Consider the following 17,806-nt stretch of genomic DNA (forward strand, 5'->3'; position numbering starts at 1 on the left):
GTTCTGTGCAGTATCTTAGGGGCTCCTATGCATCACTGACCCCCAAATGCTTATTTCCTAGAGACTGTATCTACCAGAGAGTGAATATTGGCGCATTACATCTGATTATTTCTTTTCTCTTAGACACCAAAGTTTAAAACATGCGTACCAATTACAAACAGACAATTCTTAGTTCAATAAAAATTTGTCTAGAAAGTGAACCCTTGCACTTTCATAGTTTAGGTTCTCTAGAACTCTCCATTCTGTGGTTATTTAATCTCTCAATTTTGAAACTTGTTTACTAAAGTTTCTTATTAAAAACACTTGCTTCTTTCATTTTGTTGGAATGTTGTAAATACAAAATTCCCATGAGAATGTGGCGCCGAATTAAAAGGAGGCGTTTGTAACACTGGTAACTTATCACATTATTGTATGTAATGCATTTAAACCTATGGAGGGCAGATGTTGGTGGATAGCTAGTAAACTGTGGATTGTTTCATCATTACTAATACTATCATATACCCACTGCCATGACTCAGTCTGAGACTCAGCTTGGTTTACTAGACTGAAAATGAGGGAAAGAGGTCTGTGTTTTTGATTCTCCCCAGACATTGTAATGTTGGCATAAATACAAGAAGAGCAATGAAAACTCTCACGCTCTCTTTTTCAAAGAGAGGCACAAAACAATGCTGAGTGACATAAGAATGAAGATAAAAATATTTGGAAACCTGCACGCAAGAGTTAGGACTGGGCAAGAGTTCTTTGAAAAGAAGCGTTGTAATGGACCATCATTTTTGTTGTTGGTTGAACAGTAATCATAAAACTAGTGAGGAAAACATAATTAAAGGAAGTTTTGAATTTTGAAATGCTAAGCATGCATCAAAGGGAAAATTTCATTTGATGATTTTAAAATGTTGATGACAAAGCCCAGTGCTCTAACCCTGGCAGGCAGTGTTTCAGATACCCTTTTCCACATAAATTTGACTTTTGCCTGGAGTTAGTTCTCAGAATACTAACGAAAGATGTGTAGACTTGGTCTAACAGACTACACTGGGTCCACTTTCATACTGGCTACAGCCAGTATTGCACCCCAGTAAGACTGACTGCATGTCTTTCTCTGTTAGTTTACAACCAAGGATGAGAACATACATATATGTGATAGAGACAATACAAACTATATAATTAGTTCAGACGATAGAGGCTGTGGGAATTCCGAAATTCAGGAAGTTGATTGATGGGATTCCCTGCATTAATAGACCAAAGGGAAAAGCAGTTATTTTCACTGATGCAAAGCAACACACCAAACACTTGATGAAGATCAATCAATTACTGTGTGATAAAGGACTTCCTGAACCTCAAAGTCACCAAGCAGAAGGCTCACTGATTCACCTGACACCCAAACTAAGGTTTCCTCTTTCATGAAGGTTACCACTTACACAGTTCATAGACAGCTGGCAGAATGCAGATATTTCTGATGCCCAGTGTTAATGAGTTACTGTTTAGAATGCAACTAACCATTGCATATCAACAAGAAGAAGAAATCCAAAAGGGTACATGGGTAACAGAAGAGGAAAACCAAGGGGTCATCAAGCCTTGTGTAGGAAGGCCCAAGTTCAAGTAATCAGAAAGTGAATATTACAGCAACAATGAGATATCACTTCCTAGCGGTTAAACTTTTCCTTAAAGGGTCAGATAGTTAAATTTTTGGCTTGGCAGGCTTGACTATTTGTGTCACATGACAACTCTGTCATGAAAGCAACCATAGACAATACATGAACCAATGGGCATGGCTGTTCCCATAAAACTTTATTTACAAAAATGAGTGGGTTGCCCACAGGCCATAGTTTGCCGACTGTTTTCACTGCCAACAGTTAGAAAAGTGGACCATGTCAGGTTTTTGAGGGATGCAGAGACATAGGAGCCCTCACAGGAGATGGTGGAGTGCAGATTGAAGTGGCAAGGAGGTGTCACCTGGCCATGTAAGTATAATATCATGTCTTGTGCAGTATTTTTCAACCCAGTCTTCTCCTTCTGGACAAATGTTCTACAGAATTCCCTCACTGGTTCCTCAGAGACGTGTGGGGGACTGTTCGTCGCATCTCTGTTTGTGGTGGTGAGAACTGGAGGCAGGCATTGGCCGGGGCGTAGATGGCTGGCGTGCAGGGTATGTATTTGAAGGAGAATATACCATGGGGTAGAGCAACAGGCAGTCACGTGGACAGAGCTTAACTACAGTCCCGAGTGAGAAGGTACAAAGAGAAGGAAATACGAGGCAAAGCTCCATGTACGTGCATTAAAATCTGTGTACACAGCACAGAGAGAACATTTCGGGAACACATACAAATAAAAGCAGACAGCTAAGTGCACGAGAAAGGGACCTGTGGAGAAGGAGAGTGGGAAATGGGGATCAGAGGGAACAAAGAAAACACGAGAGTGGTCCTGTTTTTGACCCACGATGATAGGGTCCCACGATCTCAGGAAAGTCCTAAACGCAACCGACTGCGGTGGAGAGAAAGGGGAGGGGAAGTGGCTGAAGAGGCATACTTCCTAAGCAGGCAGGACGAGCTGAGCTGGACCTGTGACAGCCTGCCACCACAAAGGCCAGCTCTAACCTCATGTGAGTGCCCAGCTCCCTTAGCAGCTAGCTCCTAGCCCTGGAGAGCAAGGCCGGAGTTTCTTCCCCAGGCTCTTCCGTGTCTGAACCAAGGCCCCGGGAAACCTTCTGGGGCTCTGCTTCTGGTTCACAGGCCCCGGCCCTGCCCTTACTAGCTGGGTCTTGCCTAATCTGGGACCACGGGCCTTTGTTTCAGGACCTCGTTTTGGCTCTCTGCCTGTGGTAGGCTTTGCATTTGCCTTGGAAATCGCCTAGAATACTGTGTGTTGTTCCCGCCCACTCGGTTCCATAGCTGCAGGCCAGACACGGTCAACTCCACCCCAACCACCAGCCTCAGACTAGTCCCCTGAGAGGGCAGATCGGAGAATCGGCTTTAAATAACAAAACCAGAATTTCCTTGTATCGGTGCAAGCTGCAAACTGAAGTTCAAGGCCTCCTCTCCCTGTCAGTCTGTAAGAGGCCACTTATCTAAAAATAAACACGCGAATGAGTAAAGAGAGGACGTGAAATCAAAGATCCTTAGAATTTTACTTTAAAATTCAAACCCTTATATGGAAACTTCTCTAAGTAAAAAGTTGTAAGAGCGTGTATGTATGTCTGTATTTGTAAAATTCAGCATCGTTTTGGAACATGAATAGTCTCATTCTCACCAATCCACATACTTTCTATCTGGAGTTTCAAAGTCCCTAAATACATATTTTATGTATATATACACACATATATATATGTATACACACATATATATACACATATATATGTGTGTATATATATATATACACACACACATACAGAGTGATTGCTTTCTAATCTTTTTGGAGGCTATTAAGAGTAAAACAGAAAATAATATTTCTGAAATGTTTTAAGTATTCCCCTGTTTGGAAGGAGGTAAGATTTCGGGACTTGCTTCATCTACCTGCTGGAAAAATTCTATATCCTGCAGCAAGACAGCCGACTATTTGAGGGAACACATTTACAGAGATACAAATGTATGCTCCCTTCTTAAATGTAGGGTCTTCGTGTTTTTATAAAAGGGCTTAGCACAATATTTCTTCAAATAATAGTTTGTCTTGTAAGAAAATGATTTTGTTAAAGAGTTACGTAGCTTTTCATACATGTATAAACAATGAGGTAGCCATTTTTCTCAGATGCATCCTGAACAGTATACTTTGTGGGTACCTACACGTCCTCCTTCATCTGAAAGAGTATTTCTTCTCACATCTGCTCACTGTTGGAGTGACTCACCGAGGAACGTCAGCTTGTATTCAGACTTCCGGTTGGTTATAGTAATATAAATGGCCTGTTTTATAAAAACGTGAAGACCATAAAGAGATGACTCTTTTTCATAATGATACAGAAATGGTTTTGTCACAGTTTTCTAATTCTGTTCAACCACGAGAGTCATTTCCCACATTTTGTTCTCCCAGATCCCAACCATACATACTCCTGCTGCCCTAATGTCGCATCAGCAGACGTCTGGACCAATGGGTGCTAATATGGCACAGCCAGAATTGACAGAGATTTGTCTGGGTCACACAAACGTATGTTTGGCAGTCTGATGCTGACCTTGGTATTATAATCAGCAAGTTGCCTTTTAGTGACCACCCATTTTCAGCGCCAAAGCTCTGAGCTCTTTGCTTTCTGTGAGTCTGCTTCACAGGGACCTCTCCTCCTTCTTCACCCCTTGATTTTTCTCAGCCTCCTGATCGTGTCAGCAATTATTGACGTTTTGGTGAGTGTGAGGGAAAGTTGGATTTCTCCAGATGAAACAGCTGGATACCGATTCCTCTGTGTCTTTTCTTTCGCTTACACAAGTAACCATTTTTCTTCTTGGTGACACAAGTGATCTGACTGCCTGCAGTTGTCATTTTTTCAAGCTGTGCAGAATGGATGAAAGCGTGCAAAAACACGGTCACATGAGGGGAACAGTACTGGTTCTGCCGTCCTTGGACTTTCCAGTCGTTTTAAAAAAAATTAATTTGATGTTTGGATCAGAAGAAAATATGCTTGACACCTGGGTCTCTCGGAGACTATGTTTTATAAAAATAAGTAAACATGTATCTTGAGTGAGTAATATAAACCAGCTTGACTCTAGTAAATCAGGCGAAAGTACTGGCTATTGGCTTTATGTCTTAGGGGGATTTTTTTTTTAAAGAGGAGTTTTTCCATTTCAGTCTTTCAAAAGCATAATCCTTTAGATTTAAAGGGACTCACTGCTGTTTCAAAGGGGGGTCTGCTCTATTAAAGCTCTCTTGGCGGCCAGAATACTGAAGCTGCTGAGTGGGTATGTGAATCATCAAAATTTTCTTTTTCCTTTGCGTTTCAGTGCCGTAGGTGAAAGGGGAGCGGGAAGTTGGAGATGAACCCTATTTTAGTAAAAAAACTAAGGACAATTGCTGTTAGCTCTTTTCATTGCCAGGTAAAGCAAGGACCAAGTACAGTGCTAGGTCAGTACCCTTAAGGCACTTAAATGTTTGATGACTGACTAAAAGAATCCCAAGAGCTTTGCTATTGCTAGCCAAAGCCTAGACGCCCGCTCTGGGTGGCTGGCATCCTTTGGTGGGGGAGGGAGACTTATGCTGTTCTCTGTTCAGCATTCTGTAGCAGGATCACCCATGGAGCTCGTGCTAGGACTCAGCTGTGTGGAAAAAAGACAGTCCTTTGTTCTGTGCATAAACAATCCTATTTACAGAAAAGGGCAGTGTGATCATTTAAGCAGCCCTTTTGGATCATAGCCAGTCTTCCTTGGATAAGAATGCCTATTCTGTGAGAGAGCTTTAGTCTGGGTCTGCGAGGGGAGCAGCAGAATCACAGCCCGTGGGTGAAATGGCGTGGGTCTCCTGTTCCCTGCAGGCATCTGGATGAAGTCTCGCGCTGTTGTAGCTACTGATCGAGGTTCTTTCCAGTGGCTTCTGCTGGGTGCAGGTCTCGGAGTGTCTGAGTGCGCTTGCAGCCCCCGGCCCTCCCTCATCGGATCCATCGCAGACTCTGCAGAGTTTCCTTTGGACAGACTTCCTTTGGTCATCAAATGTTCAAATGAATTCTGTCCCTTCTACCTTATTAGCCAGTGTGTAGTAACCTTTCTCCTTCCCAGAGTGGACTTTTCTAGAATGCTCTATTTTTCTTACTGTTTTCCTTCCTGTCCTCTGCAGAACTAGTGGTGTCATTGCAACAGAAGAACTTGTAAATCTCTTTGGGGATTTTGATCCAGTAAAGCTCACGGATCTTCTAAGATCTTATCCCAACCACGGAAGAAAGGAATAGTCTAGCCTTACTGAAACTTGACGGTTTGATGAAAATTCAAAGAATTTGCATGAGGAATAGCATTAGAAAGACGCCTTTCCTGATTTCGTGGAAATGGGAATATTGGCGTGGAGATGTCACAAAAGGTTATTTCCAGGTCCAGGAAGACGACCTGATGCCCAGGGCTGCCACTTTCATTCCTGCAGCGTGTGAAAAAGTGACCGCCACACGTTACATGATTTCATGTTTTCTCTGAGGACGCTTTACTCATAATTTATTCCTTTTTGGAAACTCTTGCATCCTTTTTACCTTCCCTTAGGGTCCAGGCTGTTTCCCCATTTCTTTATAGCTGCAGCCAAAGACTCTCTTCACAGCACTTTAGAAGTTCTCAGTTCCAATTTCCTGATTTACAGAAATGATACAGCAGAGGCTTTGATGTATAAACCCTGAGTTTTCCCTTTGGTACCGTTCCAACCTTTCTGTGAGGTTTCAAGGCTCCTTTTGCCTTAAGATTTAGGGTTTGGCTATGTGTGTATTGTTTTATCAGAATTCAAACATACCTCTTAAATCTCCAAATGGTGACTCTGCAGTAATAAGAAATAAAGGTTAGCATTAATAATCATTTCCATTACCGATGGATGACCTGATTTCAATGTGCATGACTTGAGCAGACTTGATAACTTAGATGTTCCTGATTAAATAGCCTCTCTTGCATGAATCCGTTCCCTCTAAAGGGGAGTGAAAATGGGGGGGGGGGGAAACTGGGGAGGAAATTTGTTGTGAGCGGTAAGTTTTAAGTGCTTCCAACTTGTTAGTCTTAGCGCCATATGGTGTTTTTAAGATAAGAAGATGGAAGCAAAGGAGTTGGGACATTCTTTTTATACTTCTGGCTGGAGAGAGTTTTATAAAAATAGAAAAGGGTCAGCCTACAGTGAGCTTGTATGTTGTGTCAAATATAATTATTTTTCTCATTCTAGTTTGTGCACCTAAATAAATCGCAAGACCTGTTTCCTGCAGAAACTCCTTTGAAATGGTTTCCAAACTGTCCCTTTTACTCGGCTCATCAGTATTGCCTAGTAATTCGAGCTCAGGGAAGAGGCGCTCCATTCCATCGATATCCAGGATCAACCCTCTTTGGTCTAGGGGTGGTGTGCCCTTGGTTTAGGTGATGCTATGAGAACTGTGAGGAAGCTGGACCTCAAGTCTGTCACCCCCCAGATTCAGCTCTTTGGTTTAGTGGTTCTCAGCGTGGGGAGGGAACTCCCACTCGAATCATCTGGGTGCTTGTTGTGTCTGTATTTCTGGGCCACCCCTGAGATGTGTGGGGTGGTGGCCAGGAGTCGGCCCTGCAACCGGTAAGCAGATTGTTAAAGCAGAAGCAGCCCTAGTTATCTGCATCTTAAAAGAGGGACGTCATCATCTCTTTTCCTCTCTAATTAAGGGCACAAGAAGAATTCAGTCTGGGTATACCTTGAAATTGTGATAGGACTATATGTTTAAACAGTTTCCATTAATGGAAAAATTAGCTTCTGTACTTCATTGCCCACATAACAAAGGGGGACGGGAGAATGGCTTTTATATGCCACGCTCTGTGGTGGGGCGCGGGCTCTGGGATGACAGTCCTGACAGCAAGGATATGTAGGTCCATGGGTCTTTCCTTGTCTGCCACGGTTTTGATATGTAGAGTTTTATCGTTCTGTTTACATGGTTTCTAAATATCTGTCTTAGTTTGCTCAGGCGGCCATAGCAAAATACCAAACTCGTTGGCGTCAACAACAGAAGTTTGTTTTCTCACACTTCTGGTGGGGGGGGGGCTGGAAGGCTGAGATCAGGGTGTTAGTATCATCCGTTTCTGGTGAGGATGCTCTCCTTGTTTGCTCACAGCAGCCTTCTGGCTGGATTCCCACCTGGCAGAGAGAGAAGGAGTGAGGTCTCTGGTGTCTCCTCTTACAAGGACACTAATCGCATCACGAGGGCCCCACCGTGATGACCTCATCTGAATACAGTCAACTCCCTACGATCCCATCTCCCATCACACTGGGTGGCGGGGGCGTGGTTAGGACTTCAGTGTAGGAATTATGTGGGGACACGGTTCAGTCTACAGCACCATGCCGACCAGTGTTTCTTTGACACATGAATTAGAAGTGAATTTTTCAATTCATAAACGCACATATTTTTTGCTAACTGATTTCTCACACAATTGTGTTGATGTCAGAGGATGTGATCTGTATGATATTTAAAAAAAATAATTTGTGGACTGGTTTATTGTGTGAATATTTCTTGTGTTTTGGCAATATTTTATGTATGAAAATATGTTTTACTGAAAAATATTCTTTTTTTTGTTGCATTGATATACACACATATACACACAAACACATAAACATACATGTTTATAAATTTCATCAATGTTAAAAACTTAAGGTGATCAATTGGTTTATGTTTTCTGCCTTTGAGTTATTGCTGTATTTAAATCTCTTATTATAAAGGATAATTTGCCTGCATTTTTGGTAGTGATTGTGTCAACTTTTACTTTCTGTAGTACATAATATGTCATTAGGTACATGTATACATATGTTTTGAATTGTTATATTTTCATGGTTATTTGAACAATTATGTATGTTAGGTCAGCTGCGGGCATGGTCAAAGAGGCCAGAAGCTAAAAATACCCCTCTGCCAAGTCAGACCCCTCCTCGCATGACAGAAACTGGGGCCCCTGGCGTTTCCCAGAAAAGGCAGCAGACCCTGGTGCGATAAACAGCTCCGGATGCAGCCGCTCGCGCCTGATCTGCACTGGGGGGGCCTGCTCATCTGCCACCTCACTCAGCCAACCCCCACCCCAAAAATCGCATATATGCCTCCCTCCCTCTACCCTGGGTGCGATGTCACCGGCTGCTGTCTTCTGACCGGTGAACCTCGCCCGGGGGCGCAGAATAAAACACTCACTTTGCTCAACCCGCCTGACTCTCTCAGTCTCATTGTTTCGCTGCAAACCTTACAATATATGGCATTTTTTGCATCTGGGAATGATTTTTTAAAGTATATTTTATCTCCTGTTCACACAGATAAGTCAGTTTTTTTTGGTTAACATTTCCAGTCTTTTTTCAGTCTAGCAGTTTATTCTCCATTTTCCACAATTTTTCTCTCCTTTTTAAAAAAATCATGTTTAGATAATTTTTTTTCTCATTCATTTTCTTCCCATTCAGTAGTAATAATTTATCTACTCTTTTCCTATTCTTCTAATGTTTACTCTAGAAAGAAGTAGACTTCGCTTATTAAAGTCAAACTTGAATCAACATGTTTAACCTTAATCCCTCCAAATTAAAAATTGAGGGATCACTTTAATTCTCATGTCCCTTCTCCTGAGGTAGAGTCTATTTTGGTCGATTAATTTATTTCTGTTTTGTTTTTCTTTTAACCCTACTCATCGTGCATTGTTACTATTATATTATCCAGACAATTTTGTCATATGGATTTATCCACACACTTACCAATTCCTTTTCTCTCCATTCCTGAGGAAATCATTTGGTGTCTTCTTTCTTCCTGCGAAATACCTTTTTACAGCAACTTAGTTGGTAATGAACTTTTCTAGGGCAGCGTGCTGAAATATCCTGCTTCTGCTTATGTCTTTTGTGGCCTTGTTTCTGATCAGATATTGTTTTCATGATTAGTTAAACTGAACATTGCGTTCTGAATTTTTAGTGTGTGTGTGTGTGCGCTTGTAATCTTGCCAAACAGTTGTAAATTTTTATAATGTCATTTCCTTAAATGAGCAATATAGATGAGTTGACAGTGACTTCCAACAAACAAACAAACAAAAACCCATAAAAACCCCCACAAACCTTAACATTAAATATTTCTCAATCTAAAGTGTATCACCTTTGCACTTTTATTCTTAGTTTCCTGAAAGCGTTTTGCTTATGATATCATAAAACGTACACTTAGGTGATATCCGAAGTGGTTTCATTATCTGACTCTCATGGCATGGATAGAAATATTCATTAAGTAACTTCAAAATATGAAGATTTTTAAAAAATTAGGTTTAGTTACAAGTGATTTTTGGCTCCTTCATACCTTTGAGAGAGAATCTTTTAAAATAAAATGCTTTGGATACATTTTTATGCCAAAGTTTTGTTAAACATGATTAAATAACAGCTAAACCCAAGTTAATAAGTAGAAGCTAGCAACAACAGCAAATAAAGAACAGGAGTAAGTACCTGTGAACGAGACGTCATAGCTGTATCTCTATTTTGTACTATCTTGGCAGAGCACTCCTGCAGTCCCTTGGGTGGGCGTGACACTTCCATAGCCCGTGTCTGCAGCGTGTTGCAACCTAGACTAATATTCTGACAGTGACGACACTCACCTGGGCTGTGTCTTTGGCCATCAGCATCTCACAGTTTTGTTTGGGGGTTCATCATGTTCCTATAACTAGATCAACCAGTATGAAGTAATTTTATAACTGTGTAAAGGCAGCAACAGACTATGATTTGAGAATGTTAAGTCATACACCTCACGCTTAACTATAACGTGGCCACACATGCATCCCTGCACACGTACGAAATGAGCAAACTTGAAATGGCATACAACATGTTTCTGGGATGACTATTCCAGTATTTTGTCACCAGAGAATTGATGACCCTGTTTGGCAGATATCGCCAGCAAATGTCTTTATTCTGATCTCCTTCATATTCTTTTTAACCTCAACTTCTTTCTCTATTCGCGTCTCCAATTCTGAGTGTGGCTGTTTAATATTATCAGCAGATATTCCTCGGCAATCCGCTACGCTGGCTGAAACCATGTTCTAAGACTACAGTGTCCTTCATTTCTATTTAAGCAGGCGCATTGCAGCTCTGATCTTGCTGCATAGCTTCCCTCGTGCTCAGTGGTGGTGCTTTCTGCTTTGCCTGCTCTCCCTTCACAAGCGCACTCCCCCACCTGGCAGGTGTGCTAGGCTTCCAGAAAGTCCCCTCCACATAATCCTGGACATTCTTCTCTTGGATCCTCACTGGCAAGTAAAATCACTGGTTATATCCTGCTGTTTTTGTATCCTAATTTTTTTTAATGCATCCACTTCCATTTGGTCTTACCAGCGTTCTCATGGTTTGTCAATGCTTTTCTTTCCAGAACCTAGAAACAAGGGGGTCATTATTTCACAGTGAGCTAATTGAAATGCAGTTCTGACCTAATCATCCCCTGGCTCACCCTTAGAAACACCTCCTTAGAAATACATATATATATTCCACAGACCCACCATGACCTGACTGACCCCTGCTTGTTTTTCTGGTCTTTTCTACTGTCTGTCCTCACCAACCTTTGCATGGTATGCTATAATTCTTACCAAGTGGTTTTTACCACTGACAAACTGCCTTTAGTCACACAACTTTTTCATCTTGGAGTGTCCTTTCTGCCCTTTTTCATTGATGTAATTCCTCCTCGTCCCTTAAGTCTCAGTTTCAGCACGTATCTTCATCCCCAGAAAACCTTCTCTGGGAGGCACCAGACTCCACACTGAGCTCAGGAGCACAGCTCGTGTGCTTGCTGTTGAGATGATCTATCTGTGTGTGTCTCTCTCCCTCCAGACAACAGGCTGTTCTGACATAAGGACTCTGTATTACTTATTTTTGTATAGCTAGCCTTTCACATGGTATTGGTTCCACAAATAGCTAAATAGGTAATTTCTTACAAAGATCCAAATTGAATCTTAGGAGTCTCCAAATATTGTCATCCAATGGGACCTCCGAAGTTATTCATGGGATAACTTCAAAAGATGAAAATTTCCCCCCATCCAGGATGTGCCATATATTTTGAAGGCAAGGCCAAGTTTTAAAGAGTTTTTAATATTGCGCACAGCGTTACAATAAACCTAGTACGTCCTTCAGATGACTCATCTCAAGAAGTAAACAACTGTTTGGATGTATTATTGTTAAAAAACATAAAAATTTTGTGTTTTAGCATTCTTTTAAAAATAATTACACCAACATTCAAGTCTAAAGTGTGATTTGGAGTGTGCGACAAAGTATGGCTCCAAGAGGATGAGGCCAAGCAGGGAGACTAGAGTAATTTAAATTATTCAAAACGATGAATTATGACCATCCTAAAAAGCATGAGTTTCTGTGAGGTTGTCATCTGAGTCTAACATCTATTCTAAAATCTCTTCCTTTCCTTCCGCCTTTTGTCCTCTGTCTTTTGTCCATTTTTCCCTCCTGGAAATATTACATATACATGTATATCTTCTACACACAGAGGTGCTGTGTCTCCCACCTCTGAGCAGATGTGACATCCCTTGCAGAATTTAGGAAGACGGGTTGTGTGTAACAGGACAGGTACACCTGCAGCTTGTTATTGAATGAAGACTAAAAACTAGTGAGAATGTAAGTCATCCAACAAATTGTGTATCATTAATTCTTGATGCCAGTTCGAGGCAGGAGAATAAAAATCTTTACCTCCTACCAAGTGCACTGTAAAAATTCTCAAATTTATTTTGATAGATCTGTGTTGCAGTAAATCATACAGGACCCAAAACTCTTATAAATTAAACAAAAGCATTGCAGAGGAGGGAGGCATGCTTAGCTTTCCTTTATATTTTACTGTAGTACATAAATTTGCTGGTGAGAGACATGGTTTTCAATTATGTAAGGAAAGGATAAAATATTGGGCAAAAGTAGAGTTCTTACAAACCTGTTTTCACTGACTTCTGGAAAACCCTCACTGATGAGAGAAGATTCTAGTTGCTGCCAGAAGATACATAGTGACCCAGGGCTATTCTGCAGCTGAGCGTTCAGTGGGAGAATGCCCCTTTAAAGCAGAACTCCCTTGAGAAAAAATGATACACACTTTGACCTTGAGTTGCAAAGACATTGAGTGTGTCTGTGAATTTCTCTTCATCTTTAGGGGGAGTGATGAGCTTCTGAGTCCGTTGCTATGTGACATTAAGTGATGGGTGATGGGGAAACATTAGTTAACTGGTTCTTTCCTGTAGGCCAAACAGTACCGATGCTTTGATTCTGACCTTTAAACCTTGTATCCGGTGGCATCGATTAGGTTGAGAACTCAAGTTCTTGCATAAGGTACCCATTGTATGTCATGTATAGACTCACAAGGGTGGTAACTAACAGTCTCCTTGGCTTAAAGAAAAAGCACTGAGTGGGCGTTGGTAAGACTGACAACCCCTCACTGACGTCAAGCCTGCCTCAGTTTCCATAAACACACACCTCCTTGCTTACATTTTCAGAGGATTTTTCATCTGCATGGTGTGCTACTCGGGGTCTTTAATAAGCACTCTTTTCAAACGAGAAGACAACAGTGAAAACAAACTGATTTCCAATTTCATCGTGAAAGAAAGGGAAAGTGCCTGCACGTGGAGGCTGGGCTTGTTTTCTATGGGTCCAGTGCTGGCGCCTGACAGGGGAGTGGAAGAGGCGACGGGCAAGTGATGAACAGAATCGTCTGTTCTTTTACGTGTAGGATGGCTATGAAGCAATATTACCCCATGTGAATGGCTTTTTTTTCCTTCTTTCACTGCAATGCAATTTTGGCGTCTTATAGCAATTTCGTGAGTTTATTTTGAGGATTAAGTGCAAACAGCAATACAAACCTGCAAACATCGTCTAGTGCCCAGAGAGACCAAATTCGGTGTTGCAATAGTACACAGCAGGGAAATAAAGCTAAGTGAATGGGATACAACCCCTCTTTTGGAGAAGTAATCTTTTCTCTAAGTTATTAAACATTTTAGACTCCCACGTTTTTGATGAGCTTGTTTACAATCTATGGGGGCGGGGGGAATTAGCAGCTTAAAATGCTGACAGCATTAAAAAAAACAAACAAACAAAATCCCAGCAAGAAATGCTTGATTTCTCATGGACTTCTTTCCTCACCCCTCACATAGTTTGATTTTCCCATCTATGTCCTTTGTCTTTTGATAAAATAGAAGAGAACCCTTTGAGAGGACAATTTTGAGGTCTTAATCCATACTTCTTTCCGGTTCATCTTTTACATTCAAAATAAGCACCTTTAAAAGAATCCTTTTTGGTGCTGGAGAACTAAATGCTAAGCTTAGGTATCAGCAGCTAATTAGCTTCACATTGAGGGGGAGGGGACTGTCAATGGAGTCCATCTCCTGAATATTTATTAAAGGATTTGTAGAGAATAAGCTATTCTCAGAAAACGGGGGCTGCTCTGTCGAATATTCTTGCCTCCAGGTAGTTGAGAGGAATAATCTGCATATCGGACCATCTTCAACCTGCCTTTACTATAGATTTAAACATGAAAACCAGCATCCGTTGTAACCAGCACACGCCAATTGGGTCTCATGAGAAGCTGCTTTACATTTCAATGTCTTAATTGACTTCTATGTTTGAAGAAATCTAACTCTATGCCCTGGGGGTGCAGGGCCAGTTCTGAAGTTCTTGCCTGCTGGTACCTTGGGCTAGGAAAGTGTGCCACCTGTGTGTTAGGGAACCCCCAAGTGGGAATGGGAGGTGAATGCTGCACAGAAGCTGTCACCTGGTGTGGTGGGACTATGTGCTCTGTTACATCGACTCTTGTCAAACGGCTCTTTCCCTGCCCCCTTCTGCCTGTGCCAGGCCACTGCGGGCATATTCCTCGCCTTCCACAGGGGTCGGCATGGCCCCTGCCACCAGGGCTGTCACACTCCCCTGCACTCCTGCCAGCTGCCTTCACTCGTGTCACCAACCCTGTCCTCATTGGCATCGTGTGGCTGCTGCTGTTCTCAGAGAAGCTGCTCTTCTTTTGTTGACGTTGGCAGAGAGGCAGAAATCAGAATGGAAAGGGAATTGGCCCGAAATGCCTCCCTGGGAGTTTCCATCGATGGTCCTGGTTCCTTTCTTCCTGTTTTCCAAATCTGGGAGCTGAGAGTTCGGGGAGCTCAGGTTTTCCAGAACCCTCTTCCTGGGCTTCAGCTCTGCTTTCCCACCCACGTGGGGAAAACAGAGGAGGCTTGGTGAGGAGCAACCTACCCTCTAATGAATTCGGTAGATGCAAGTTTACTGACGAGGAAGCTGAGTCCTTGGTACACCTGCCACCCATAAAGGTGCGGGAAGAGAGGCACCAAAGGGAGATGTCATCACCATGCCCAGCAGGGGGCAGGAAAACAGGGCTCCAGCAAAACCAGTAATGCTTGGTGATGGCTTTTGGGGAGAGGGTGGGAAATGAAGCTCAAACTGAGGTTCTCAACTCACGAAGTTGCTGGAGATGCCAACGGCACTGGGAGATCCAGGAAGAGGGTGAAGAGGGTATGGTGGGTTCAAACCTGTTATTTTTGTTATCAATGGGGTGTAAGGCTAAGTAAATCTAAGACAAAGCAGGAAATTCTTGAAGAAGCTAGGCTGAAGATACAGATTTGGGAAATAGAGGCGAAGCTTTTACTGGGAGCGGGCGAGATGAACAGATTCGGGAGGATAAAGCGAGAAAATAAAATCCGAGGAGTGAAGTACAGGCTGCTATTTATGTGGGAGAAGGAAGAAGACACGTGGGCAGAAAAGAAAAAGAATGCGTGGAGGTAATATGGCTACAGGAATGCCATGGAAATTATTAAGGGAGGAGAGAGCCTGAAGAAGGAAAGAATGAGGTGTGGACGTCAACAATGATGACAACTAGGATGAAAACAGTATTTGATCATTAAAATGTCACAATTCATTTTGGGACAGCAATGTCATTAGAGCCGTTGTGCCCTAAGCCCTATGACAGTCATTTGAAGAGCCACATCGATAGTAAAACACTGTGAGTATGCCACTTAAAGGACGTACTCCAAGGTCATGATCACACAAGTGTGCAAAGAATGTAGGCAAAAGAATCTTTATTGCAGCATTGTTTCTCATAGAGGAAAGTTGGATACCTAACAAATAATACCAGAGATTTGGTTACATATTCTATACAATCAAATAAAGTACAACCATCTTGATGATGAGAGAGATTTAGTTTTATTGACATGGAAAGTCATTTGTCATAAATATCGGTCAATGAAATACACATTATAGTCCATGATCATTTTTCTTAAATACTTTTCCTTATATGTTTGGGAATACCTTTGAATAATAGCACTGGTTTTTACCGGGTTGGGGGATATCAATTGATATGATTTTTTTTCTCTGCATTTTTTATATTGTATTTTAAAAAAGCAAAATGGTTACTACTTTTGTAATAAAAATGGGAACAAATGTGAGAAAATAGTCTGAAGAGGGAGAGAGAAAATAGTGACTAGAAAAGAGTTCAAGGTCAAGGGAAGGACTTGGATCTGAGGAACGGGGCATGGATTGAGTCAAGAAGAAAAAGAAAGCATGAGGGAGAAATTTAAAAATCAAGTGAGAGGAATAACTTGATGAAGCAAGATTCTGAAAATATGTGCAAAGGGCAGGGATCAGACTGAGTTTAAGTCCAGAAAGGAAGGACAAGTCTTCTGAAGTAGAAAGAATAAAAAAAAAAAACAAAAAAAACCCAGAATGGCTAAATATATAGAAAAACTTTCACATGGTCAGATGAAAAAATTGAGAGCTCAGGTCAGATGGACTATTTACTTAAAAAGAAAAAAAAGTTCAAGAGAAGCCATGAACTAAAGGTAACAGGAAACCTGTGAGGACTTGAAAGAACTACAGAAATTTTGGAATACAGAAATTCAGTAGAGAAGTAGTGGGGGGGGGGGGAATTTGAACGGATCGTATCAGGAATCCAGCTGCAATAGGGTAGCCCGAATGTTTGGTGTAAAACTTTTAGTCCCTTTATGTGTTAATAGGGTTGAAGCCAACCTCATCTATGTCAGCCAAAAGGCCAGAAGAATAAAGGGACACTTCTGTTCTCATCATGAATGATTTCGAGCTGCTATTGATCCAAGCAGTGTTTAGGAATAAAAATAAATTCCTTGACAGAGCTTGGTGAAATCAGGGACACAGTTACTCACATTCAGAAACTACCTGTGTCATCACAAAATGCATTTTCGAGGATGTCAACACATCAGTCCTGAGGGCAGATCTTGTATTCGGCCACTGGTTCCTCAGATTTTCTGCAGCTTTAAAAATCCAACTTGCTTGATTGCGTTTTCTAGTCTTCTAGCTTCCCATATATCAGCCCCATTTTTATTCGCTTGAGTTAGGGGTGGCTTTGCCTTCTGAGTTTGGAAGGATTGATCTGAAGGTGCTTATCCTGCTTCCCTGGAGAGATTCAGGTTGGGGATGTCACCCGAGGGCATGTTTCAGGTTTCTGAATTCCTTGGGAAAAATGAAGGTGATGTGAATATATTTACAGACGGTTAATTGGCTGAAGATGCACATTTCCCCTCGTTCACAACGCACAGACTTGCCTGGGAAGAGGTGCTGCAGGACGCAAGAGCCCCGACTGAGTGCATGGTCCCTTCTGGGTGGTAAATGCAAAGGAAGCATCCAGATGAAAGAGGAGATGGAATGACTTTTTTCATGCTGTCAAATTACTGTTTATATGGGGCAGCAGTGCCGGCGTGGAGGTTCAGCTCGGAAGTGCTTGAAATCAGAGGAGCCATTTAATATATAACAGAGAACTGTATAGGCAAGTCTTTTATAAAAAATGAAAGCATTTCATATCTGCGTTTTCCCAGAACACGTTTCTCACTTCTGAGACTTGGCTGTTTTTCTTTATTTGGCTCAGATCAGGGAAATGATGAACGAGTGGAGCTCCACATCCAATACGTCAAACAGACACCAGAAACGAGTCGGTTTAGTTTGTTTTGATGCATATATTTAGCTATAAACAGGCAATTAAAATGCACTTATTTGTATCTATGATAATCATTAGTGCCTGATTATACATATGCTATCGATGAAATTATACAGTGATTCAAAGCTCTGACCACTTTAAATCAGAAGCACTTCTAGTCCCGGGCAACCATTTTGGACAGGAAACACAAAATAAGTTTTTACACCAGGTGCTTTCCTTATTTTAATACAACTCGTTAATAAAGATGTTACAATAACAACTCCTGTTTTAATT

Source organism: Rhinolophus sinicus, chromosome 6 (assembly GCF_057876585.1).
Source record: "Rhinolophus sinicus isolate RSI-liver-muscle chromosome 6, RSI-T2T, whole genome shotgun sequence".
In the NCBI taxonomy this organism is placed as follows: Eukaryota; Metazoa; Chordata; class Mammalia; order Chiroptera; family Rhinolophidae; genus Rhinolophus; species Rhinolophus sinicus.